The sequence below is a fragment of the Megascapheus bottae genome, chromosome 23 (assembly GCF_031878675.1).
Source record: "Megascapheus bottae isolate mThoBot1 chromosome 23, mThoBot2.hap1, whole genome shotgun sequence".
Taxonomy (NCBI): domain Eukaryota; kingdom Metazoa; phylum Chordata; class Mammalia; order Rodentia; family Geomyidae; genus Megascapheus; species Megascapheus bottae.
Genome location: NC_143531.1, coordinates 2,041,930 through 2,068,655, shown reverse-complemented (window position 1 = coordinate 2,068,655; position 26,726 = coordinate 2,041,930). Strand labels below are relative to the sequence as shown.

Genomic DNA, 26,726 nt, shown 5'->3' with positions numbered 1-26,726 from the left:
AGACATATACATAAACCAGATAGAGTGAGATAAAAGTTATTTTATTAAAAGTTTTTCTTTAAAGTATGTACAAATTGTCTAACTAGGAACTTAACTTTTTTTTTTTTTAGAAAATATTCTAGTAGTCAGTAGACTCTAAATTGAAAATGAACTACACAGTTTGTGGAGAAGAACGGGAGGGAAAAGCTGGGACAAGAGGAAATGTACTCCTACCTGACTGATGAGTCATGCCTCTGTACCTCACCTTACAAATAAGAATTTAAAAAGAAAATACAAAGCATCTGTCAGCTGGGGAAGACTTCTGAGGGTAAAGCATAGACCATTAGAATGCAAACCATTCTCAACAAATGACAAATGAAATCTACACAATGTCCAAGGCTAAACAAACCCTTTAGTCAAAATTTTATAAAAATAATTCAACTCAGTTTAAAACATCAATTTAAATGCTCCATGCTGCTAAATGAAGTCCTTGTTATCTATGTAAGAAACAGAGCCAAATCAAAGAGGAAGATTCACTTTATATTTAGTTGATGATATTTCATAGCTATTTCTTTGTTTCTTTTTAATATATTTTATTGTAATTAATAGAAGGGTTACATTATATTCGCCAGATAGGAGGTGCATTACTTCACAAACATTGCTACCCTTTCTCATGTTTTTATCCCATTTCCTTCTCCCACCCCTCCCAATCATCCTGTTTCCTCCCCTTCCCTATCCTATTTCAAATAAACAAGATATTTCATAGTTCTTAAGGCAAGACTTACTTTTTCCAAATGTACCTGTCTTTTCAGTACCATAGTCTACATGATAGCATGTTTTCATGCCTATTTTTTCCTTTCACGATAAACAATCCCCTTGTGTCATGCTGGTAGTTGTAACACCAAAAGCATTTGTGCGATTTCCATGCTTTCCTTGTTCCCCATCATTTCTGTGTCTCTCTTACCCTCTCAATTACAGATAAACAAACAAGACAACAAGAAAAGAAAACAAAAGCAATGAAGAAAAACTTCTAGTTTCCATTTCCTGGAGTTCATTTCAATAAATATTATTTTAGATGATAAGCTGCACATAGGTAGGTATTGCACCTTTACGTTCCTCTCCTAAGAATATCCTCCTCTGATTTCACTGTGTGAATGTATGGAGTCCTGTATAATTTATCATGTCCCAGTGTGTTCTTTTCTCTTACCATCCAGCATGTTTACCTGTAGATTTACATACATATTCTAGTTATTACAAATGAGGGAAATCATGCAACCTGTGTTACTCTGGGTGTGGCTTACTTTGCCTATATAATTTTTTCCAAGTCTTTCCATTTACTTATGAATGAGATGATGTTGTTCTTTCAAATGTAATATTCCACTTAACGTGCTGTTCTCTGGAAGTACCAGGTGACTTGACATCCAACTATCAAGCAGACATTGGTTACTGTGCAGTGAGGGTCCAACAACTGGCAGATTTGTTCTTAGTGCTTCTAAGTAGACTGACACTTTTAACTTCCACTCTTACTTTTGATGTGTGTGTTAGGATTTTTGAAGAGGGATAAAAGCTAACCAAGAAGCAATTGGAGAACAGGATGTTTTGTGTAGAGTTTAGAACCAAGAATAAATGGTTATTCAGTTAGCAAGTGTTGTGTTGTGTTTGTATGTGTTGTGCGTGCTTATGTGTTTATGTGTTTGTGTGTGTTGTGTTTTGTTGTTGTGTGTGTGTGTGTGTATGATATTCAGACATTCAAAACAACCTCTCCACCATGCCAAGAACAAGCTGAGGGGATCCTGTGTCACTTTCCTAATTGAGTCTTAAACCTAGTCTAGGAGTATTGCCAAATTAATATGGCTGGCTTTATTAAGTTAAGAAACAGCTTCAGGCCTACGAAGCTATATACCAATTTTCACTATATTATTAAAAAATGGTTGTTTTTCAATCAAGGACAGGTTCTGTGCCTCTACTGGAGCAGTTTCATGTTGTTTCAGTCAGTAATTTTATATGACGCCTACTCCAGGATCTCCGTGTCTTATCTCTTGTAGAAGAAATGGCTCAGAGTTATATCTACAGTCTTAAATAGGACTCATTTTGGTTCAGAAACAAAAAATGCCAGAGGCAAAACGTAATCAGCATGGCATGTGTTCAGCCTTTGCTTTTTTCATTTATTCAGCCCAGAAGTTTCTATAAACAAAATTTATTTAAAAAAAAAACAGTTGCTTTGTTGCTTGCTTTATTTTATTTTATTTTATTGAGGATTTTGCTTGTTAGAGGTTGTTTCTTTAGTCTAATCCCATAGCTTGTCTCTGTCATTAAACTTAATTTGCCAAAAAAAACACAGTGAAGTGAGTTCTGGTTATTACTTTTATGAGTGTCTCTCTCTCTCTCTCTCTCTCTCTCTCTCTCTCTCTCTCTCTCTCTCTCTCTCTCTCTCTCTCTCTCTCTCTGTCTTTTAAATCTCATTGTGGAAAGATTACAGATCTCTTGATTCCAAAATCTTAGAGTGAAAAATTCAGCAGGTAATAAATTTAAAAATTCATTAAAAAATATTAGGCAAGACTAAGAAGTCTATCTAGAGGCCTATGGTATGATTCCTTCCTCCAGGACAGTTAGTGTACTGAATATTTCAGATCAGGTAAATGATCTGTCCCAGGTAAATAGCCTGTCCCAGACCATAATGGAAATTCTTTCTTTATGGACTATTGAATTTCTCAAGAAAAAATTATATGCAATTTCAGTTATTTTTAATTTTTTATATCCTACCTTCAATGTGTATGATTTGCTTTTTCCTTTTTATTGGGGAAGGGGTTCAGTCCTGGGTGAGCTTTTTCACTTAAGGCTAGCACTCTACTATTTAAGCTACAGCTCCACCTTCAGCATTTTCTGTTTATTGGGGATAAGAGTCCCTCATACTTGCCTAACTAGGCTGGCTTCAAGCCATGATCCTCAGAGCTCAACTTCTGAGAAGCTGGCATGATAGGTGTGAGCCACTGGTGCCTGGCTGTTGAAGGTTTTCTAAACAAAACAGAACCATGAATTCTTCAGGCTAGGTATATGGACATGTCACTTCCCACTCAGAATTCTGACTGAAACCTGTGGACATTTGTGTCACAGTGTTTTCTAGGTGACATTCCTGAAGCCCTTTCTTGGACACAGGGTGATCCATGACCCAACATGTTTAGAGATGCTGTCTTGCTTGGGTTATTATTGTTGTTGTTGCTTTACATTACTAATGAAGTTGCATTTGAATTTTGGGGTACAACTAGGAATTGTTGAAAATGGAGTTCTCTGTTTTGTGCACATCACTAGAGCTGTGACAAAGATGCAGATGAACAGGGATAATAGGTTGAAAGCGGATTTTCAGTAGAGCCTAAGAAATCAAAGTTCCTTACCCTTGATAACGACAGTTATTATGCATGTATGTGTCTCTGTATCTGCTTATCATTTACCAACTATAATCTATCCACCATCCATCATTAGTTCATCATTATTTATATCATTATTATATCTATCATTATATCTATCTCTGAACCTCTGCCTTCTCATTCTCATCTGTTGATCTGTCTTTCAACCTTTCTTCAGTAAAATATATAGATTTATTTAGAAATTAGTTGGACTCTCCAACTCCAAGCCCTTTACTATGAAAGGTTACATTCAGGAGGAAGTTGAAATGTAAAAGTAGCATTGTTATTTTGTTAGTATTAGTTTATGATTTATAATAGACATTTAGATCCTACAAATATACCCAGAAGTATTTTTCATCTTAAGTTAAGAAAAACAACTCTGGGGATTAAAATGCCAAAGTCTAGAATAAGCTTATGTTAGCTTGAAGACATAGGAGTAATTTTTGAGCTAGGATCAGTTATGAACTAATGTTAGACACAAACAATCACATACATAATGGATACATGATATTTGTGAGAATTTTGAACTTCTCTGGGGTAAAATATCTGAAAACTGAACACTTGAGGAAACCAATTAATTAGATATCTGATTTCCTGTATCTCATCTAACATTTGTAACCCTGTCTTTTAGAACATGTTTATTTAAAAATAGATTTGTCTGCTCACTGATTGGTTAGATGTTTTAATGATTTTGCTGTTGTCTGAGTTGGATGTATATAATGTTCACAAAGAGCAGTTATGTGTCAAGAGTTCTATGGGAAAATAAACCAATCCCAGGGGAGCGTACATGAGGACAGTATAATGCTAAAGAACAATGATTTTTTTCTAAGATTTGAAATGTGTTACAGAGAGCAGATATAAAGTGAATCTACAAGGTTATATGCTTTTATACTTCTGTATTATTAGGTAGTTTCTTTTTTGTCAAAATTACTAATTTTCTAAGTATTCCAAATCATACATCGGTTATCTAGGGCTGCCTTAAAAAGCACAACCAAATAGCTGGCATAAACAAACTTTTATTTTCTACAGTGCTGAAGAGTTTAAATCTGAGATTGACTATGTTTTCAGAGACAAGTGTTCATTAATTCAATTTAACCATCCCACAATGCATGGGCATCTGAAATCATTTTTTTGTGCCAGTCTGGGGACTGAGTTCAGGGCCTGAACACTGTCCTTGGGCTTTCTAGAGGCTAGAACTCTATCACTTGAGCCACAGCAACATTTCTGGCTTTTTCTTTGTATGTGGTACCAAGGAATCAAACTCTGGTCTTTGTGCATGCTAGGCAAGCACTCTACCACTAGGTCAAACTCTGGCCCCCCAGAAACCATTTTATATATGACAAATGTGGACATTTTGTATGTGTGTGTAAGGGCAACACTTGAACTCAGAGCTTGGACACTGTCTCCAAGCTTTTATGCTCAAGGCTAGACTCTACCACTTGAGCACAACTCTACCTCTTTTTTTTTTTTTTTTTTTTTAGTGGATACATTGGATATAAGAGTCACATGGACTTTCCTGCCTGGGCTCTCTTTGAACCTTGATCCTTAGATCTCAGCTTCCTGAGTCTAGAATTCTTCGCATGAGCCATTGGTGCCAGCCAGAATTTAGGGTCAAAACAGATTAAATAGACATACATTTATTTTTTATCAATTAAAAATGTAATAATAAAATAGGACTTTTATGGCTTAGATGATTATTTGTGTATATAAAAGATTTACCACAATACAGGCATTGAAAGAGTTATTTTTTTTAAACACTTAACTTTGCATTCCCTTTATTTCTTTTTCTTTTAAAGAACCAGGAATGAGAGATCGTAGTAAGTGAACTCAGGACCAAATAAACCAAAAATACATGTTTTCTCTCATATGTAGAAGCTGGAGTGAATCTATTAATATATAAGTAAATACTCTGAGATTATATCCAAGTGTACATGTGCATTCACCAAAAGATGATAGATTCATGGGGCCGGGAGTTTGGCCTAGTGGTAGAGTGCTTGCCTAGCATGCACGAAGACCCGGGTTCAATTCCTCGGTACCCCACATACATAGAAAAAAGCTGGAAATGATGCTATGGCTCTACTGGTAGAGCTCTACCCCTGAGAAAAGTCTAAGGACAGTGCTCAGGCTCTGAGTTCAAGGCCCACGACTGGCAAAAAAAAAAAAAGATGATAGATTCAGAGGAAAACTCAAGCAATGTCCATTCCTTAGAAGGTTCCCTCACAGATCAACAAAATAAATACCAGGAAATGGGTACTTGAAAGGGGTGGGTAGGATCAAGGGGGATAGCAGCTGAATGAAGAAAGGAATGGGGAGGAAATATAGTGGTAAAATTCAATACATGTCCTACAAAATTTCCCTGGGAAAACTGAGGGAAAGGGTAGGATTAGGAGGGAGGAGAGAAAAGAGTAACAATGAGCAGGATTCATTGTATTCATATGCTACTTATTTGAACGGCAACTCCTTTGTATAACTATGCAAAAATAAAATGAAGAAGGATAAGGGGAGAACACAATCAGAAGACAAGGAGGAAGAGGAAGAAAAGGAGGAGGGATCACTCAGTAGACAAGAAAGGCACTTCCTGCTGCGTCATTATGTTTTGAGCAGATAGGACCCACTCCCCCGAGGAGGCTGTGGTTCCAAATAAAATTGTGCTTTGGTGCTAAGTCCAAGCTCACTTGCACATAGTCTGATTTGAGGAGGTATTGTGTACCTTCAATAAATAGAATGATCTAACCCCATGAGTTAATAGCCAAGTACCAAGTACGTGCTAGAGTAACTATTAGCCATACTGCTGCATCCTACCAGCACTGCTTGTGAGTTAGCATTGTTTGCTGGTTTGTTTATTTATTTTTGATGCAGGCCCTGGGGATTAAAGTCAGGGCCTGGGCCCTCTCCCTGAGTTGTATGCTCTATTAGTTGAGCTACAGGTCCACTTTGGGCTTCCACTTGTGGTGGTGGTTTTTTTACATGGGAATACCTAATTGGAGATAAGAGTCTCATGGGCTTTCCTGGTCAGGTTGTCTTTGAGCCATGATCTTCACATCTCAGCTTCCTGAGTAGGTAGGATTACAGGTGTGAGCCACTGATGCCTGGCTGAGTTAGCACAATTTGAAGGGGTTTATATGTGTGATGTGATTTATGATATGTTAAGTGTTTTATATACTTCATATGTGCATTGTGAGTACATGCATCTACACTTCTTACCCAGATAGTTACATGTAAGAAATGCTAGCTAGGCCTGGGGACTCATGCCTGTAATCCTAACTACTCAGGAGGCTGAGATCTGAGGATCAATGCTAACAGTCAGTCTGGGCAAGAAAATCCACAAGACTCTTACCACCAATGAACTACCAAAAAAAGTAGAAGTAGAGCTGAGACTCAAGTAGTAGGGCACAAACTATAAAAAAAAAAAAGCTAAAGGAGAGCACAAGAATTGCTTAAGCTCCAGGACCAACACATATAAAAGAAAGAAAGAGAGAAAGAAAGAAGGAAGGGGGCTGGGAGTTTGGCCTAGTGGTAGAGTGCTTGCCTAGCATACACAAAGACCAGGATTCGATTTCTCAGTACCACATACATAGAAAAGCTGAAAGTAGTGCTGTGGTTCAAGTGGCAAAGCTCTAGATTTGAGGAAAAAGCCCAAGGACAGTGCTCAGGCCCTGAGTTCAAGCCCCAGGACTGGCAAAAAAGAAAAAAAAAAGCTGAAGGAAGGAGGGAAGGGAGAGAATGAAGGAAGAAAGGGAAGGAAGGAAGGAAGGAAGGAAGGAAGGAAGGAAGGAAGGAAGGAAGGAAGGAAGGAAGGGAGGGAGGGAGGGAGGGAGGGAGGAAGGAAGGAAGGAAGGAAGGAAGGAAGGAAGGAAGGAAGGAAGGAAGGGAAAGAGAGATGGGAAGGAAGAGAATGAAAAAGAAAAAGAAAAGCTAGCAAAAGTAAAACTTACGTGATTCTTAGAATTTCTCTGTGCTCTCAACCACAGAGCTGGAAAGCATGGTAAATTTCAGGAAGAAAATGGACAGCCTGAAGAGCCATGAACTGTGAACCACAGAATCGGGGCTCCCCTCTGGTACGTCTCTCATGGCATCTTCACTGTCTTGCTGTGTTTCACCGGTCATCTGCCTGTGCCTTTCTCAGTACCACTCTACTAGACAGGAAGCTTGCTTTATTTCCTAGTTCAAGCCCAGAGCCCCACATACTCCTGAATATGATAGAATATCTTTTTACTGGCTGGAACAGCTTATATAAGAATGCCTTGTTGGGCCGGGAGTTTGGCCTAGTGGTTATAGTGCTTGCCTAGCATGCATGAAGACCCGGGTTCGATTCCTTGGTACCATATACATAGAAAAAAGCCGGAAGTGGTGCTGAGGCTCAAGTGGTAGAGCTCTAGCCTTGAGAAAAGTCCAAGGACAGTGCTCAGGCCCTGAGCTCAAGCCCAGGACTGGAAAAAAAAAAAGAATGCCTCGTGAGCGAGGCACCAGTGGCTCACACCATAATACTAGCTACACAGGAGGCTGAGAGCTGAGGCTCACAGTTAGAAGCTAACCCAAGCAAGAAAGTCCATGAAGTGGAAGATTGGAGTGTGGCTTAGTGGTAGAGTACTTGCTTAGCATGCATGAAGCCCTGGGTTTAATTCCTCAGTACCCAATACACAGAAAAAGCAGGAAATGGTGCTGTGGTTTAAGTGTTAGAGCATTAGCCTTGAGTTTAAAAGCTTAGGGATAACCTAGGCCCTGAGTTCTAATCCAGGAAACAGCACACACACACACACACACACACACACACACACACACATCATTGATAGGAATAAAGTCATCTTTCCTTTTATTTTTTATTTTCTTATGCAATCTTACTATTCATACATAAGATGGTTTGGTCTTTGGTCTCTGACTCCTTTCTTCTTGTAGCTCTTTCCCCCTTTTCCATTTTTTTTCTTCACTTAAAAGGACTTTTCAAACCTTCCAACCTCAGGCCAATTGTATTGGCAGGTCTCTCTTCAATGCCTTTAGATAATCCACAATCCAGACAGCATATTTTCTTTTAAAGCCTTAAATCCCAGGTTGTAAAGTCCCTAGAAATGAATGTTTTCCTTGTGGTGGGAAAATGTCTTATTTTCAAATTGTTTAATAAGCTGCCACTGTCAGAAGCTAACATTTAAACCCTATGCCAAGATACTCGTGTTGGCTGGCCCTAATTCCTGCTGCTTTTTATAGCTTATGTTTGAGTCGCACACTCAATATTTTAGTTGTGTGCTGCAGACATTCAAGAGAAGTAATTCTTGGAAGCAACACGGTATCATGAGTCTGTTATGGCTATTAAGTCATGGCAGCTTGTGTGGAAAAGAATACGACCAAAACAATTTATATAGGAGCAGGCTTCTCAGTAAAACAGTTTCCTTAGGGTTTCCCATGGAGAAATCAAGTGTATCCCCGAGGCCTGTGTTTCAGCCATTGTATCATGAGGCAGAGATTGCCATAATGACAGAACTCTTTTCTGCAGGTTTAAGTGTATCCTTAAGTGAGTATTCGAGAGCTACTAGACAACATAATATTCCTGAGTGGAGGCTGATGTGAGAGGCTATTATGCTTATTCTTCATTTTTGTTTTGATTTTTTTTAAGTACCAGTATCGAAGCTTGAAGCTTGAACTCAGAGCCTGTGCACTGCCCCTGAACTTTCATGCTTAAGGCTAGCTCCACTTTTAGCTTTTTGATGGTTAATTGGAGATAGGAGTCTCACAGAATTTTCTGCCTAGGTTGGCTCTGAACTATGAATTTTAGGTCTCAGTCTTCTGAGTAGCAACAATTATAGGCATACTCAATTCAAGTCCCTTTTTCTGTTTTGGCAAGTCCTTGGGCTTGACCTCAGAGCCTGAGCATTGTCCTTCAGCTTTCTCAAGGCTAGCACACTACCACATGAGCCACAGTACCACTTCTGGCTTTTCTGTGTATGTGGTACTGAGGAATTGAACCCGGGTCTTTGTGCATGCTAGGCAAGCATTCTACCACTAGGCCAAACTCCCAGCCCCAACTGACTTTTTTTATACTAAGTCCTATTTATGATATTTTTTGTGGGTCATGGGGCTTGAACTCTGGGTATGGGAGCTGTCCCTGAGCTCTTCAGCTCAAGGCTACTACCCTACCCTGTGAGCCACAGCTCCATATCCCGTTTTCTAGTGATTAATTGGAGATAAGAGTATCTCAGACTTCAGTGCCCAGACCGGCTTTGAACCATGATCTTCAGATCTATGCCTCCAGAGTAGCTAGGATTACTGGCTCCTATTTATGATTTTTAATGATGGAAGCATGGGGCTTATTTAGCGAAGATATAAAAACATCATTTCTTTTCTTCTATCATTTTAATCTTTTAAAAATAATTTAAGGACTTTCTTTGGTTTTATGATTTTTGAATCATTGCTTTGTATTAAAGGTTTAAATATTGATCTGATTCCACTCAAATCTTATGATTTTCTTTTTAGTTTTTGCCAGTCATTTTTGAATTATTTATACCGAAGAAGATTTCATTATTACATTTCCATACATGTCATTCATAATTTTTTTTTCTGTCTTGGGGCTTGAACTCAAGGCCTGGGTATTATCCCTGAGCTTTTTCACTCAAGGCTAGCGCTCTAACACTTTGAGCCAAACCTTCACTTTTTTATTATTACTTGGAGATCTATCTAAAGGACTTTTTCCTGTAAGGGATGGCTTCTAACCACAATCCTTAGATCTCAGCCTCCTGAGTAGCTAGGATTCTAGGTGTGAGTCACCCACCCTGGCTTGTATGTTATTATTTCTAAGGAAGCAAGAAACAAAAAAGGTATTACAAGAGGTAAATGTCAAAATTACAAACAAATCTTCACTGGAAAATGTATGTTTTATTATATGTGATAGTTTAATTCATCTCCAAGGAATAGAAAGCAACAAAAAAAAAGGTGCAGGAGAATATATTATTTGTTATTTACATGAACACACAAGGAAAAGTTTATGTGTATAAATTTTGGGAGTCATTTTCTTCCTTCTGGATTTAAGATGGCTTCCTTCCAAGTGGACCTCATCCGAATGGGATTGTGAGATTTAACCTTCTATTGAACTCTCCTCTATATTCTTCCAAATTCTATTTGAAAATTCACAGAGAAAATCTTAGTAGCTGAAAACCCAGAGAAATAATGCGGAAAGAATGATAAAGAGTGCAAAAAACACTTGTGAAACTTCCAGAACAAATCATATTTTAATGTTTACAACAGGCACTTGGTGCTCTCTTAACACATGTAACCCGGGCTACTCAGGCAATGGAGATCTGAGGCTGGCTGTCCAAACCCAGCGGGAGCAGATAAAGTGAAAAACACTTATCTCCAATTTACTAGTCAAAAACTGGAAATGGCCAGATGTTGGTGGCTCACGCCTGTAATCCCAGCAACACAGGAGGCTGAGATCTGAGGATCACAGTTCAGAGCCAGTTCGAGCAGGAAAGTCCATGTGACTCAAAGTAGTAGAGCACAAGTCTTGGGCAGAGGGGCTAAGGGACAACTAGTACCAACACATACACACACACACACACACACACACACACACACACACACACATACACACACAGAAGAAAGCACACTAACATAACATAGTGGACGACAAAAGAGGTAGTGGTTGGTTTTGTGTTTTTGTCAAAGCAAGCTGAAGTGAATAACAAATTCCTTTCTCAGGTGAATGTAAATGGCACCGTGGTTGCATCCAGCCAGATCTTTCTCTCTAAAAGGAAAGAAATAGGTTTTGAAGACTTTTAGTAGAATTTAATATCTTCAAGAATATGTGGAATTAAATTGAAAATTTGAAAGGAATAAAGATTCAGTAGTTCGGTTCTCTTCAAGCAAAATCTCGACATTCATTGTGTTAATAGAGCAGAAATTTCTAATTTTTTACAGGATATTAAATGTTGGGAAGGGTGACATCAGTTTTTTTGAAGCCCATTTATTAACTGTGTGGGGTCCATAGGACTTACATTAAGTAGTATAATTAATGATGTATATGGTAACATAATAACATGAGATTGATATGTTAAAACACTGCGAGTGTGTAGGGAAAATAGCACCAGGACACAATTGTTCTTAGAACAGTGATGTGGAGAAAACATTAATATTGTTTTGTTTTGTTTTGTTTTTGTCAGAACTGGGACCTTGAACTCAGGGTCTAGGTGCTGTCCCTTAGTTTTTTGTTTTTTGTTAGTTTTTTGCTCAAAGCTGATGCTCTAGCACTTGAGCCAAAGCTCTACTTTAGGGCTTTTTTGATGATTAGTTGGAGATAAGAGTCCCACAGACTTTCCTGACTGTGTTGGCTTTGAATCATAATCTTCAGATCTCAGCCTTCTGAATAATTAGGGTTAGAGGTGTAAGCTACCAGCACTCACACAAATACTTTATGTTTCGTGTTTGCAATACTGACGGCTAAACTCAGGGTCTTATTTATACTAAAGAAGTGCTTTCCTAACTGACTGAGGTATGTTCTTCAAGTCACTCTCAAATTCACAAATATTGTGACAGATCATGGACACATTATCATGATCAAAGCAAGAAGTCATGTAAAAGAATTAAGAGAAGTGTTGAGTTTCCTTGAAAATCCAGTGGATGAATATAATTCACTTTCCTAATGGGAAGCATTATAGATAAATTGCAAGTTTTGGGGGACAGAAAAATGTTTTGGAGAAGATAATAATGAACAGAAAGGAAAGACTGAGATCAACATACAGCATAAGAATCTGTATCTGAAGCTGGGCATGGTGGCTCACACCTGTAACCCTAGCGACTCAGGAAGGCTGAGATCTGAGGATCGTGGTTCAAAGCCAGCCCAGGCACAAAAGTCTGAGATTCTTATTTCCAATTAACCATCAGAAAACCAGAAGTGGCACTGTGACTCAAGGGGTAGGGTGGTAGCCTTGAGCTGAAGAGCTCACAGATAGCACTCAGGCCCAGAGTTGAAGTCCTATGACCAACAACAACAAAGAAATAAAAAATCTGTATCTGGAGTTGATCTTCAGATCTTAGCCTTCTAGTAGCTAGGATTACAGGCGGGAACCACATATGAAGACAATGGCAGAGCAATGATGGTGATGATGATGGTGATGATGGTGATGGTGATGATAATGATATGACATTGAGTCTAAACAGGGGACTCTCTGGGGGTAAGAATGGAAAGGGAGAGTGGAAGGGAAAGAATACTAGTTGGAAGTAGACCAATCTATACTCCTGATATATGTAGAATGGAAATGAGATCCACCAAATATTGTTTGAAAAGGGGGAATATGTATGGAGGAAAGAACAGAGATAATAAACTTGTTCAAAGTACAATATATACATCCACAGAGTTGTCACAACAATTCCCTCTTCTACCATTAATTAATACAATGATAGAAAACAGGAAGGAATGGGATTCTGGTACTGTCACATTTTACTTGCCTAACATTGGATGAGTCATTTGACTTCTCTTTGATTGTACTGTAAAAGGATGTAATATAGAGAAATGTGGTAATAATGATGATGATGATGATAATAATAATAATAATGATAATAAGTTTAAAACCATAACTGAATCAAACACCGATGTGAGTATCTCTCTCTGAAGCTCGGCCAGGCAGGAAAGTTTGTGAGACTCTTATTTCCAGTTAACCAGACAAAAAGCTAGAAGTAGAATTGTGGCTCAAGTGGTAGAACACCAGCTTGAGCAAAAAAAGTCAAAAGAGAGTTTAAAGCCCTGAGTTTAAGCCTTGTATTCATATGCATACATGTGCACACTCTTGTGTATATGGGCATACACACAAATAACTGAATAATAAATATTGGTAATTGCTGTGACTATATACATGTACTTGTGTTCAGTATTGCTGGGGTTTTTTTGTAAGTGATATTAATTCCAGTGAGTCTTGTACACAGAAAAGATAGAATGTTAAACTAAGGGTTTTTTTTAACTCACCAAAATTAGCTTACAACTTCTAAAAAGACATGTCAAGATTATATTTGTAAAATGTAAGACTCAGACTGTTTGCGTTTAATCTTCAACTTGCACCTGAGAGTTTTCATTTGAAAAGAAATCTAGTCTAAACATGGGAAAAATTGTTGAATTGTCCAACTTCAAAAAAAAAATCAGCTCACATTTGATGAAAGTTCATGAACCTCGATGAAACTTTTGTTGAACCTGCGTGAGTTTCAGGTTTATTTGAAACTGAAGCCAGGTGAGCTTCAGATTTGCTCTGAATGTTTCTCAGTTCTACAGATAAAACATGATTTACGCAACATGAAGTGTTTGATCCTTACTTGTTACTAAATCTTCCAACTTTCTCCACACTTAGGTTTGATAGCCTGAATTTTATAATCTTCAGACTGAATTCTTTTTATATCCTTTTAAAGTGTACCACTGAGAATAGAGACATACATTTGTAGTTCAATAAATATCTTTTCATGATAAAGTATTTGACAACTCCAAAAATTTCACTTTTCCTAAAAAGTATACAGTTAAAGATTTCTTCATTTTAAACAATCTCATATACTAGTACAAATATTGTTTATTAGGTTTTCAATATTTATGCTGAGAATTCCATATTTATTGATCTATGGTTATCTGCTGTAGGTCAGCTAATTACTTCTTATAACTTGTCTTAACATAATTACTTGAATTTTTCCTGTTCTTGATTGTGTGTGTGTGTGTGTGTGTGTGTGTGTGTGTGTGTGTGTGTGTGAAAGAGAGAGTGTGAGTACTGGGGTTTGAACTCAGGGCCTTGGCTTTCTTGCTCAAGTGGTCTACCACTTGAGCCACAGCTCCATTTTTTTTGTTAGTCCTGGACTTGAACTCAGAGCCTGAACACTGTCCTTGGACTTTCTTAAGGCTAGAGCTCTACCACTTGAGCCTCAGCACCACTTCTGGCTTTTTCTACATATTTGGTACCGAGGAATCGAACCCAGGTCTTTGTGCATGCTAGGCAAGCACTCTACCACTGGGCCACATTTCCGGCCCACAGCTCCATTTTTGGCTATTTGCTATTTAATCAGAGATAAGAGTCCCCGGGACATTTCTATCTTGGCTTGTTTCAAACTGTAATCCTCAGGTCTCAGTTTCCTGAATGGCTAGGCATGACCTACTGCAGTCATGAGCCATCAGTACCAGGATCTTTTCTTATAGCAATACGGAAAGAAAACCCACACAGAAATAGTGATACAAACACCATGACACCCTTTTTATAATTTTTACATCAATGAGATGACCAAGTTAATGACAAATGGCCTGCATATCTATCTGTCTGTCTATCTATCTATCTATCTATCTATCTATCTATCTATCTATCTACGTATATATATTTCACTCTTAGGTCATATGACATAGAGAAGAGATATGCCTCCTACACTTAACAGCCACTCAACTATGTAAGAAAGGCACCAAAGGATAAAACTATGAAGAGCATATTGGAGATGTGCTAAGAACATAGAGTCTAAAAGCAAGGGCAAAATTGGAATGACTTTGTGTCTTACAGAAGTCCTCTCTCTCAGTAAGAACAGATCCTAATTCACCAAGGGACCTTGTCGAGTCACAAGCAATGAGGAAAGCAGAACGCTACCAGTCTTAAAGCTCCTTCTTCAAACAACTCCATTCGTCAAAGGGCAACTGCTGCTATGATGTCTAGCACTGCAGATCAGTTTGCAATGATGTGTGTGTGTGTGTGTGTGTGTGTGTGTGTGTGTGTGTGTATGTGTGTGTGTGTGTATGTGTGTGTGTGACTCACACAATGCAATATGGCTACCCTGCATCTGATTCTGTTTTCTGACCAGTATGGTTTACAGATTCATCCATGTTTGCAGCATAACAGAAGTTTTCTTATTTCTGTTGTAGACTATTACAAAATTGGTTCATAGATTATGTTGTTGATAGATATTTGGTTTGTCTTTTGAGACATATTTGTATTGTTAAATATGTACCTAGCATAGAATTGAATAGAATTGCTGAATTCGTGCATAGATCTAATTTAGGGATTACTGCCATGCAATGTAAAAAAAAAGAGGTTGGGGTATTTTTGGTTGGTTTTTTTTTTTTTTTGCCAGTCATGGGGCTTGAACTCAGGGCCTGTGCACTTGGACTTTTCTTAAGGCTAGTGCTCTATCACTTGAGTCACAGCACCACTTCCAGCTTTTTTCTATGTATGTGGTACCAAGGAATCAAACCCAGATCTTCGTATATGCTAGGCAAGCACTCTACCACTAGACCAAACTCCCGGCCCCTTAAACCAATTTTCTCCCTTGAATGGTCTGTGATTGTTACCAGAGCCCTGTGATAGGCAGCTAGTAGTGGTAGATTGTGTCTTTGAGTTCCTTTTTCTCTAGTTATTGGCGTTCTCTCTCTCTCTCTCTCTCTCTCTCTCTCTCTCTCTCTCTCTCTCTCTCTCTCTCTCTCTCTCTCTCTCTCTCTCTCTCTCTCTCTCTCCCTCCTATAGTGTTCTCCTTCATCATGATCCAACTAATAACCCATTATTTGAATACAATAGGAAACATTACAAATACATTTTAGGCCAGTTAAGCTGGCCTACTTTGACTTTCTTTTTCACTTACGTGTTTCACTGAACAGGAACAAGAGTTGTGAAATAGTAAAAGCTTTGCTTCTTTATCCTACAGGAATATTGCTAGCCACAGTTTCCCTTCAGTGTTGGCAGCACACCTGTCCCCTGAATCTTGTCCCTGAGTTGAAGAGACCTGAGGAATGAATCCAGAGAAGGAAGACAGAGAGACAGAAACAGAGTTTGGGATCCAAAGACTACAAGAGCTATTTGGCTTGGCCCATAGACATGGCAGTGCAGTGACAGGAAATGTCAGCTTATAAAAGACTTCACGTGGCACCCTCAGACGACACCCCCCACACACAAGAAACCCAAGATCACACTGCAGGGGTTGTGAGGGGAGCACTGTGAACTGATAAGAATGTCTGCATTTTCCTGCAAAGCAGGAGAGGTTTATTTGCTAGTCTGCCTGGTTTGGCAAACTGCTGACAGACTGAGTTTGATTGTGTTGGCAAGAGGGAGAAGAGGCAGGAGGAAATTTCCCAGCTCCTGGGCCAGCTTCGAAGACCGGTGCTCCTGGTGAGATGCCAATGGCTTAAGTAGAGATTACAAACATATAACCAAAAGGAAACATCGCTGGCAGACATTGAGTGTATGCAGATATATGTGAGTCGTTTTTGTTGTACACGGAGTATGACTTGAACTCAGGGCCTTGTTGACACTCTGTCACTTGAGTCACATCTTAATTTCTGGCTTTTTTCCCCACTGGTTAATTGGACATAAGTAGCTCAAAGATCTTTCTGCCTGGACTGGCTTAAAATTGGGATCTTTAGATCTCTGATTCCTGAGTAGTTAGTATAACGAGAGTAAACTATTGATACCTAGTTCTTTCCTTCTGCTTTTCCTTCCTTCCTTCCTTCCTTCCTTCCTTCCTTCCTTCCTTCCTTCCTTCCTCCCTCCCTCCCTCCCTCCCTCCCTCCCTCCCTCCCTCCCTCCCTTCTTTCCTTGATGTTGGCATCCTGGGGCACGAAAACTAAAAATCTGGGAGCTGTCCCTAAGCTTTGTTCAAGGCTTGCACTCTGCCACGTAAGCCATTCCTGACTTTTTGGTTAGTTTATTGGAGCTAAGAATCTCATGCCCTTTCTTGCCCAGGCTGGCTTCAAACCAAGATCCTCAGATCTCAGATTTCTGACTAGCTAGGATTATAGATGTGAGCCATCAATCTCAGCCATACATTTTTTTTTAAAGAGCTATGGAAAGCTATGTGCAAAACTGTGGCCTCTTCTACCCGTTTCCAAGAAGAGTCACTGATTTCACCTGTGGGGTTCTGCTCTGTCAAGAGGGGTCTCACATTCCTTATCCTCTGATTGAAAGGCTTGCCTAAGAGAACACTGAGCTTACTTTGCTAAAGATCAGAATCAGAATCCTAAAGCTACAGAACTTATTTTCCAGAGGAAGAAAGGAACTCATGTTTAGTACCAGTTGCAGGATGGCATGCTGGTTTTTTGAGTACCTGAAAAGGAAAGAAGGGCATGTGCAAATACATATGTAAGAGGAATAAAATTTGTTTGCTCTCAGACCAGGAGTGTGGTCCAGTGGTAGAGTGCTTGCCTAGCTTGCATGAAGCCCTGGGTTCAATTCCTTGGTACCACATACACAGAAAAGGCTGGAGGTGACTCAAATGGTAGAGGCTAGCCTTGAGAAAGCTCATTAACAGTGCCCAGGCCCCGAGTTCAAGCCCCAGGACTGGAAAAGAAAGAAAGGTAGAAAAACATCAAAGAAGGAAGGAAGGAAGGAGAGAGGGAGGGAGGGAGGGAGGGAGGGAGAGAGGGAAGGAGAAAGGGCTGGAGGGAAAAAGAAGGGAAAACTTGCTTACTGTCTTTTTCTCTGTATCTTTCTGTGTCTCTGTCTCTCTGTCACTGTCTCTGTCACTTTCCTACTAGGACTGGCTTCCAACTTTGATTCTCAGCTCTCAACCTTCTGAGCAGCCAGGCAGCTCAGTGGAGCTTTCTATCGACTGGTCTGCTTTTGTTTCCATTGGCATGCTTGATCTGTGGTTTCCTTGATGGCTTTCCACCCGTGGCTAAGCATGAGTTAGAGTGAGTGGAAATCAATACAGTCTGTCTTCACGAAGACTGTTAGGATATCTTCCAAGAACCTTCCCCATGCATCACAAACGTATGGCACCAAAGCACCAGACACTTAGCGCCAGTGAGAAGTTTGTCTTTCCAGGTATTGTCGCACTCCTCTTGGGTCCTATCCTTTTCCAGTCACACCACACATGTAAGCCTGGCTGGGCAGCTTTAGTCATCTGAGGAGTCCAGAATCTTCTCTAGAGTTAGAGAGAAGACAGGGGCCACTCCGGTGAGTGGTAGAAATTTGTGACCTCCATTTTATCCTTGATGAACCCAAAGTTTTCTTATACTCACTTGGCCATAGTAAATTGCATTCCAATTGTGGATGGCTCTAGAAGGCTCTGCATTTTCTAGAGCTTTGGACACGATTCCCGTAGACGGATACCCTAGATTCTGACTGTCCTTACCGACATGGTATTCTATGGGCCCTTTGTTGTACACATACTTTGGCTATGACTACTGTCTCAGTGTGCCAGTGAGGACTATTGTTTTAACTTTCCTCAGACACTCACTCTTGTTTATTGGCTTTTTTGCGATGTGTTAAGATGGGAGATTTATTTCATGGCGCGAGTCATCTGTACTGCTGTTTGTTTAGCTGATGATAATTTGTGTGAATCATACTAAAAGTACAACTCACCAAGCACGGGTGGGGGGGGAGGGAGATAAATTTTAAAAAGTGTCTAAGTAACTTTGCAGGCATTACTTAAGGGGAAATGTAAACATGTTTCTTTCAATAGGCAAACCTACTGGAGGCTAAAGTTGGTTATTTATTCTTCACTTGACAAGATCCAGGCTTTGATAAATCAAAGCCAAGGGACAGCACGCTGGCCCAGAGTTCAAGCCTCATTAGCAGCACAAATATATATGATACACACATGCCTGTGCACACGTGCATACACTCATATAACACACACACACACACATAACCGAACATAAATTTTTACTTGAACTATATTTTAAATAAAATTCTTAGACTTCTATGGATGCCATGAACAGTCACTGTGTAGAGCTGCAGGCTCCATGACTAGCTTTGGTTTGAGTTTTCAAGCTTGAACATGGTATTACTGGTTGAGTTTCTGAAGCCTTACCTACTGCCAAGAGGATCTAGAGAAAGAAGTTCAACTAAATGGTCAATAAACCACCCTGTGGTAGACATCTCTTCACATCCATAACTGCCTAGACAAGAGTTTAGTAAAGTTTATAAGAAGAAAATTATAGTTATTTACTCAGGAAATGAGACTGGCCCTCTAAACCAGACACACCACTTCAGTCGGGTATTTATTGCATATCTATCCTCATGTACCGTACTTTGCTAGACCCTTTGTAGTTTTTCTCTGACAACAGAAAAGATGAGACCCGGAGGTAAATCAAAGGGAAGAACAATTACTTAAGTAAGTGGAAAACGTGCATGGCATCGTAGTTATAAACATTTTGTGTAGCATTTAACAAGAATGAAGCATCTAAGGAGAACAGCTTCTGATGTGCCAAGATTTTAAGCAATGGCCTTTTCAGTGTCAGTTATTTGTCAGAACTACGTAGAAGAGTACTTGGTGTATGGAGAATATCAATCGTGTTGTGCCTAGTGTTAAGAAGACTTTTATAATGAAATTCCTTCATCTTTAAAGCTATTTCTCATTCATTCATGGTAACCCAGTTCCTGCTTTTTGTAGAAACTTCATTTTTCATTGGTGAGGCCCCTCACAAATCTTGGGGTCCAATTGGAATGTGTCCTTGGCCAGGATACATATCAGAGCTGAGACAATCTGTTCTTGGTAGTGATCCAGTTGCTGAGTCTCTGCTCTGGTAGATTTGCATTAACCATGACCCAGTGGTGCACTGTGAAATGTCTGTTGGTTTAAACAAAACTAGAAAGGTATCCTGCATTGGATGTAAGTAGCAGTCAAGCTTGTATTCTCCAACGTTGTGGTTCTGTCTGTCTTCATTCTGATCATAAGCAATATCTGTATTTAATTTTCCACAAAAAGACACATGCTGAACATATGGCTGGCTCAGGAAAAGCCACAGGACATACTGTGTGCATGACTTCCTAATTAGGCAGGTTAAGTTTTGAATATCAACTGAAGGGGTGGGGGGGCATGGATAGCTTGAAATGCTATTCTTAAATCTCTTCTGAATTTTACTTGAATTATATTCCAAATTTTGTATCTCCAGAGCTTCATAGTTCAAAGATGAGTAAGTCCAACTCTTGTTTTGACCTATTATGACTATGGAGCATGTGTCCTTCTGCCTGGATTTCACACGTGGTTTGGCATCGTTCTTTACATTTTACTTGAAAATTATAGTGCACATTTTGCAATGATGCCTGTGAGATGCAACTGGTGTAAATGCTGTTTACATAAACTTGACAAGTTCGATTCATGAGAAACTGAAATGTCAAGAAGGTCCTTCCTTAGAAGGGCGCAACGCTTCCTTGTTCTAATGCCGATTATTATTTTATCTCTCTTAGCAACAGATTATGATTTGTTTAAGCTAAATAATTCTTTTAGTGGGCTGACATGGAGACGATTTAGTGCATAATACGGCTCGTGCTTGTTAAACTATGAAGAATTAATCCCAGTAGGCTTTACAAATAGCACGTGCTCAAGCCTGCTAGAGTTGTCTGTCTACATGGAATGTGTCAGAACAAAATCTGGCAGAACTGACAGTCTGAGTTTCCCCCCAAAACTCAGGATCCTTTCCTTCTGACAAACCTGCTCTCTATTACTAAATATCTGTTAAGAAAGTTAACCCTGAATTGGCCTTTTGCCAATGGCTCTCTAATTGCAGCATGACTTTAATATAACATATGGAAGGAGTCTTAATCAAAGAGTTTCCTAAAGTGTCTTTGTGAGAGGGGTTGAGAATGTGCTTGAGTATTTATGGACAATGGTAACAAGTGTTTCACTGGTGATCAAGGGATATTGGCAGGTATTTTGCAGGCTGAGTAGCTTGTCATGCCTCGTGTGGTAGATGTGGGCAGTTGGCCTGGCTCACTTCCTCCTAGCCTTCTGTACATGACACAGCTTCACAGATTCTGAGTTTCCAGAGGCAGTGTCCACCCTCTCTGTGAATCTGATTGTCCTCATGACTTGTTTTGGTCAATAAAAGGCTCAGACGATTTCACTCCTGAATGAAAGTTACCTAACTGATGGACTCTCTCTCTGTGACTCTCTCTTTTACCCAGTTACTATTTTAAAACAAGTTTGGGCTAGCCCACTGAAGAGTGACAAATCACTTGGAGCAGAGCCAAGTTTTTCCTGTCAGGAGCTTCTTAAAGCAATCAGCCATAGATTAGCAGTTGGTTTTCTGTAGACACGTGAATGATCCAAATTCGAGCAGGAGAGCCAAGCTCAGATCCACACTGTCACTCAGCTGACTGGCGGGCTAAGGAAGAAGAAACAGTTGTTGAAAGACACTAAGATTTGAGATGCATTTTCTTTCTTTTTCTCCCATCTTCCCCCTTTTCTTTTGCATCCTCTCTTCCTTCCTTCCTTCCTTCCTTCCTTCCTTCCTTCCTTCCTTCCTTCCTTCCTTCCTTTCTCCCTCCCTCCCTCCCTCCCCCCTCTCTTTCTTTTCTTTCTTTCTTTCTTTCTTTCTTTCTTTCTTTCTTTCTTTCTTTCTTTTTTTCTTTCTTTCTTTCTTTGTCCTGGGCCTTGAACTCAGGGCCTGGGCACTGTCTTTGAACATTTTTGCTCGAGGCTAGTGCTCTACCATAGCATCATTTCTGGATTTATTTTCGGGGGGTGAGGGAGTGGGTGGTTAATTGGAGATAAGAGTCTTCTCACCCTCACCGACTTTTCTGTCTGAGTTAGCTTCAAACCATATTCCTCAGATTTCAGCCTCCAGAGTAGCTAGGATTACGGAAGTGAGCCACCCGCAGCCAGCTCTGAGACGAATTGTTATGAATTGTTGATACAGCAAAACTCAAAAGGCCTCCCTGGATCCTGACCAGCTCCTTCAGTCATAAAAGTTGTCTGTTAGACATAATGTTATATTAGTCTGCTCAGTAGCCATAGTGAGATGTCATGAACAGAGAGTCTTGATCGAGTCCTAAGCTTCCAGCCTCACTTATCTATGGGAGCCTAGCAGAGCTGTCAGGGTTTGTTAACATGCTGAAGAAATGTCCACAAGTGGGGCTAATGGGAAAACACTGGGGAAACATGGGCTTCATTCTCTTCCTCTTCGTTTTTTTGTTGTTGTTGTTGTTTGAATTAGAAATTTAAAGAATAATCCCTTTCATCACTAGCGGATCAGAAGGTGTTTAACAAAGCATAGATTTCGATACTCATATAAGAGACTTTACTAAAAGGATTTAGGAATGTCACTACCCAAATAAAAACTACCCATCACAAGCAAAAACAGCAGAAAAATAAGGAAAATAAGATTTCCAGAACTTTTATATTATAATATTCAGAAAGTTTAACAAAAGTGTTAGATAGGGAAAGAGAGAGAGAGAGAGAAAGAGAGAGATAGAGAGGGAGAGACCTAGAAAATTCATAGAAAAATAGTATTAAATAATGGAAAATATTGCTGAAGAATCCTATCCTTGAGCTTCCTAGACAGACTTTAAGTTAGCTATGTTGAATATGTTCAGAAAACTAAACTGGAATCACAGGTGATAAATCAATGAAAGTGAAGAAAAACTTAGGAGAACAATATTTTAAGCCAGGTGCTAATGGCTCAAACCTGTAGTCATAGCTACCCAGCAGGCTGAGATCTGAGGATCGCAGTTTGAAGCCAGCCCACAGGCAAGAAAACCTGAGAGACTCTTTTTTATTTTTTTTCTGTTATTTATTTATTTATTTATTGCCAATCCTGGGGCTTGAACTTTGGGCCTGGTCATTGTTCTTGGTCTTTCTCAAGACTAGTGCTCTACCACTTGAGCACTACTTCTGGCCTTTTCTGTGTTTGTGGTACTGAGGAATTGAACCCAGGGCTTTATGCATGCTAGGCAAGCATTCTACCACTAGGCAACACTCCCAGCCCAAGACTTTTATCTCCAATTAGCTAGAAGTGGAGCTGAGGTTCAAAGTGGTCAAGTGCTAGCTGTGAGGCAGAAAGCTGAGAGAACTCCCAGGTCCTGAGTTCAAGTCCTATGAATGACCAAAAAAAAAAAAAAAGAAAAAAGAAAAGAATCCCCCCACAACCCCCCCAAACCAAGTTTCCCTAAATAGAAAATGTTAACAGAGATACAGATTATTTTTAATGGGGCCAAATAATATACTAGAACAAAAATATGAGAAATGAATTCCTTAGGAAATGACCATAAATCGAAATTTGAACAGAAATACCAGTGTTTGGAATGTCTTGTCTGAGGCTGTGAGAGTCAAGTGGAGGGGGAGATGAATGGTGAGAATCTTGATGAGACTGCAGGAAGGTTAGGTGGGAGGAGGGGAATAATGCAAAGAGGAACTCTAGTCAAGTTGTAGATGCATTATACACATAACTGGACACGTTAAATGGAAACTCCTTTCGTATCACTATTTGAGGCTAATAACGCAAGTGTTTTTAAAAAGGAAGAGAAAAACAGTTATCTCTAGAAGCTGCCTTGTAGAGGACCAACTCCAAGCTCTGTAAAATCAAAACAGAACACAACAGTCTTCCAGGCTCAATCTGGTGGCCCAGACCTGCAATCCTCACTATCTAGGTGGCTCTGAGAATAGAGATTTGGAGCTAGGCTGGGAAAAAGTCTCTCAAAGACTCATGTCTAATTAGCAAACAAAAAAGCCAGACGTCTAGGTGTGGTTTAAGTGGTAGAGTATCAACCTTAAGCAAAAATGCCAAATGAGAGGATGAATCTCGGAGTGCAAACCACAATACCTCCCCAAAGAAAGAGGGGGCGAGAGAGATGAGAAGGGAGAGACAGACAGAATGAAGAAAGGGGGAAAGTTGGAAATGAGGAAGGAAGGAAGGAGGGAAGGAGGAGGATACTAATCTGAAAACTACTTGAAGATGTAACAAAAATGAAAACTGTGACGGGAATACACAAAATTGAGGCACTCAAAATTAACAGAACTTCTGCTTGGTACCAGTGTCTCATGCCTGTAATCCTAGCTGCTCAAGAGGCTGAGATAGAAGGATCATGGTTCAAAGCCAGTCCATGCAGGAAAATCAGTGAGATTCTTATGCCCAATTAACCATCAACAAAAAGCCAGAAGTGTAGCTGTGACTCAAGTGGTAGAGAGCTAGCCTTAGGACACACACACACACACACACACACACACACTTACACACGGACGAAAAGAAAAGCAAGCAGAATTTGTATCTCCATATCATGTAGGAAACGGAGAAGAAAAGAGAGAAATCGTGTTGACTTAACTGGAAAGTAGCCAAAATGTTAAGAAGTCATTTACCAGAGCTAGAGCAATAGATGAGAGATGGTGGGAAACTAAAATCCATAGCTAAGACAGAAACTTAGCCATGTTTTCAAAGTCAGGTTCAAGGTCTCACAGCTGGCTCCGGGCTGGCTCTAGGATTTCTGGAGAGCACAGTTTCTACCTGCTCTTGCTCTTCACTCATCTTTAGTAATTTCAGTAGAAAAGCACTAAAAGTGCAATAAAGCCAGGTACTGGTGGCTTATACCTGTATTGCTAGTATTCAGGAGGCTGAGATTTAAGAATCGTAGTTTGAAGCTAACACAATCAGAAAGGTCCATAAGACTCTGATCTCTAATTAACTACCATAAAGCCTGAAGTAGAGCTGTGGCTCAAGTGGTAAGGCACTAGCGTGAACACAAAAGCTTAGAAGTGCCAGGCACTGGTGGCTCACACCTATAATCCTAGCTACTCAGGAGGCTGAGATCTGAGGATCAAGGTTCAAAGTCAGCCCAGGCACTAAAGTCCATGAGACTCTTATCTCCAATTAACCACCAGAAAAGTGGAAGGGATGCTGTGGCTCAAGTGGTAGAGTGATATAGCCTTGAGCTGAAGAGCTCATGGACAGTGCCCAGGCCCAGAGTTCAAGCCCTATCACTGACACACACATGCACACACAAAAAGCTCAGAGACACTGCCTAAGCCCTAAGTTCAAGCCCCAAGACTAACATACATACAAAAAGAAGTGCATTAAAAAATGTAAGAGGACAGCTATGAGACATTTTCCAACACTGCTAATGGTATTGCTGCTTAGAGCCTTTTTCCAAACAGAGACATGATGTGCCTTCCTTCCAAGAAGCGATCATAAAAGTGGAACAGGAACAAAGAAATGTGAAACCGTGCGTGCTTCTCTAGGTGCAGCTTTTACAAGGTATGCCAGGTTATTTAATCACTGGAAGAGTTGCAAGCCATACTTCCCTTCCCCCCAGCAATTTGGACCAGAACGTCTGTACCAGTCACTGGGGTATGAGTCACAGGATGTGCTTTGGGTCAGGACAGCACTGGAAGAGGCTCAACTAAACCTCTTCCAGACCTTGCATGCCCAAAATATGATAGATGTAATAGTTTCATTTACTGATATGTTTTGGCTTTAAATCTTTCATGCTTCTAAAATTTAGACTGAATTTTTTTAAACATGGTTTTTGTTGTTATGGGTGTTTTAAAGTAATGACACAGAATTGACACACTATGTTTGTAGGTGTTTTAAAATTGATGATAGTTGAAAAGAACTCCAGAAAATGGAAACAAGGGGGTTTTATTTTTTTCTGGGTGGGTGTTTTTCTTTCTTGTTTGGCCATTTATCTATCTCGGGAGGGTAAAGAGTGGAACAGAAATAGAGGGTCAAGTAAACAAATGCAGCAGTGATATTCACTGGATACTATGTGGAAAATGAACTCTACCACTTGTGAGTGGGATGCAAAGGAAAAAGGAGGAGAGAGTGAGAGAAGGGGCACATTATCCAAAAAGAAACGTAATCATGATCTGACTTATGTAACTGTCATCCCTTTATAATAGTAATAAAAATGCATGAAAAGAAATAATAAGTAAATAAAATCAGTGGTGGAGAATTCCTTTCTGAGTGCACACTGCCTGTTCCTAAGGTTACCCTAACTGACACATACAACATGAAAACATACCCAGAGAAAGCAAACAAACATACAAACATTCCACAGAAAACACACACACATGCAAGCATGAACACAGACAACTTAAACACACCCACGTAAATACATGTACATATTAAAACACATGTTTCCGACAGGGGAACAGCTCAATTGTCTCATAGAACCTTGCAGCACAGTCTGAGGTGGGAAGACCTGGTTTCTGGTATTGAGAGTTTTTGTCCCCTCCCTGACTGGTCTCAAGTGGCTGTGCCAGGATACCTGGCTGTGCCTGTCGGGGCAGGTGTCTCACTCACAGCCGAGTGTTGATAAGGTGTTGGCATTATGGTAGGTTTCGGGGTAAGAATGAACCTCCAAGATACCCATCAACATGAAGATCAGATGTGTAAACAGACACAGTAATAAATCAGAACATAATCCCTTGCATATTTTACCCTCTGCTGTGAGTAGAAACAGGGAGGAGGGGAAGGAGAAAGGACTGCACACCTCTGAGATGGATTGCCTGCCCTGAGAACTCTGGCCTTGGTTTTGTAGGACAGCATGGGCCTTGGCAGGAAGACAGAGGGATGACTGAGTGCAATTGGACAGTGGACATGAAGAATCCATGGCTTTTGACCACAGCTCTGTTCGTATGACTGGATCAAGCTGGAATATGCAGAATGATGAAGAGAATTAGAAAGGATTACTGCGTTATTTCAAT

At 39.9% G+C, this 26,726-nt stretch overlaps 1 long non-coding RNA gene across 1 annotated transcript; it reads left to right on the top strand.

The window, feature by feature from the left end:
* Positions 1-982: 982 nt before the first annotated feature.
* LOC150047200 (uncharacterized) lies at positions 983-26,726 on the top strand. Its single transcript, XR_016539380.1, has 3 exons — positions 983-1,072; positions 7,355-7,441; positions 26,561-26,726. It is a non-coding gene; the product is annotated as an uncharacterized LOC150047200 (long non-coding RNA).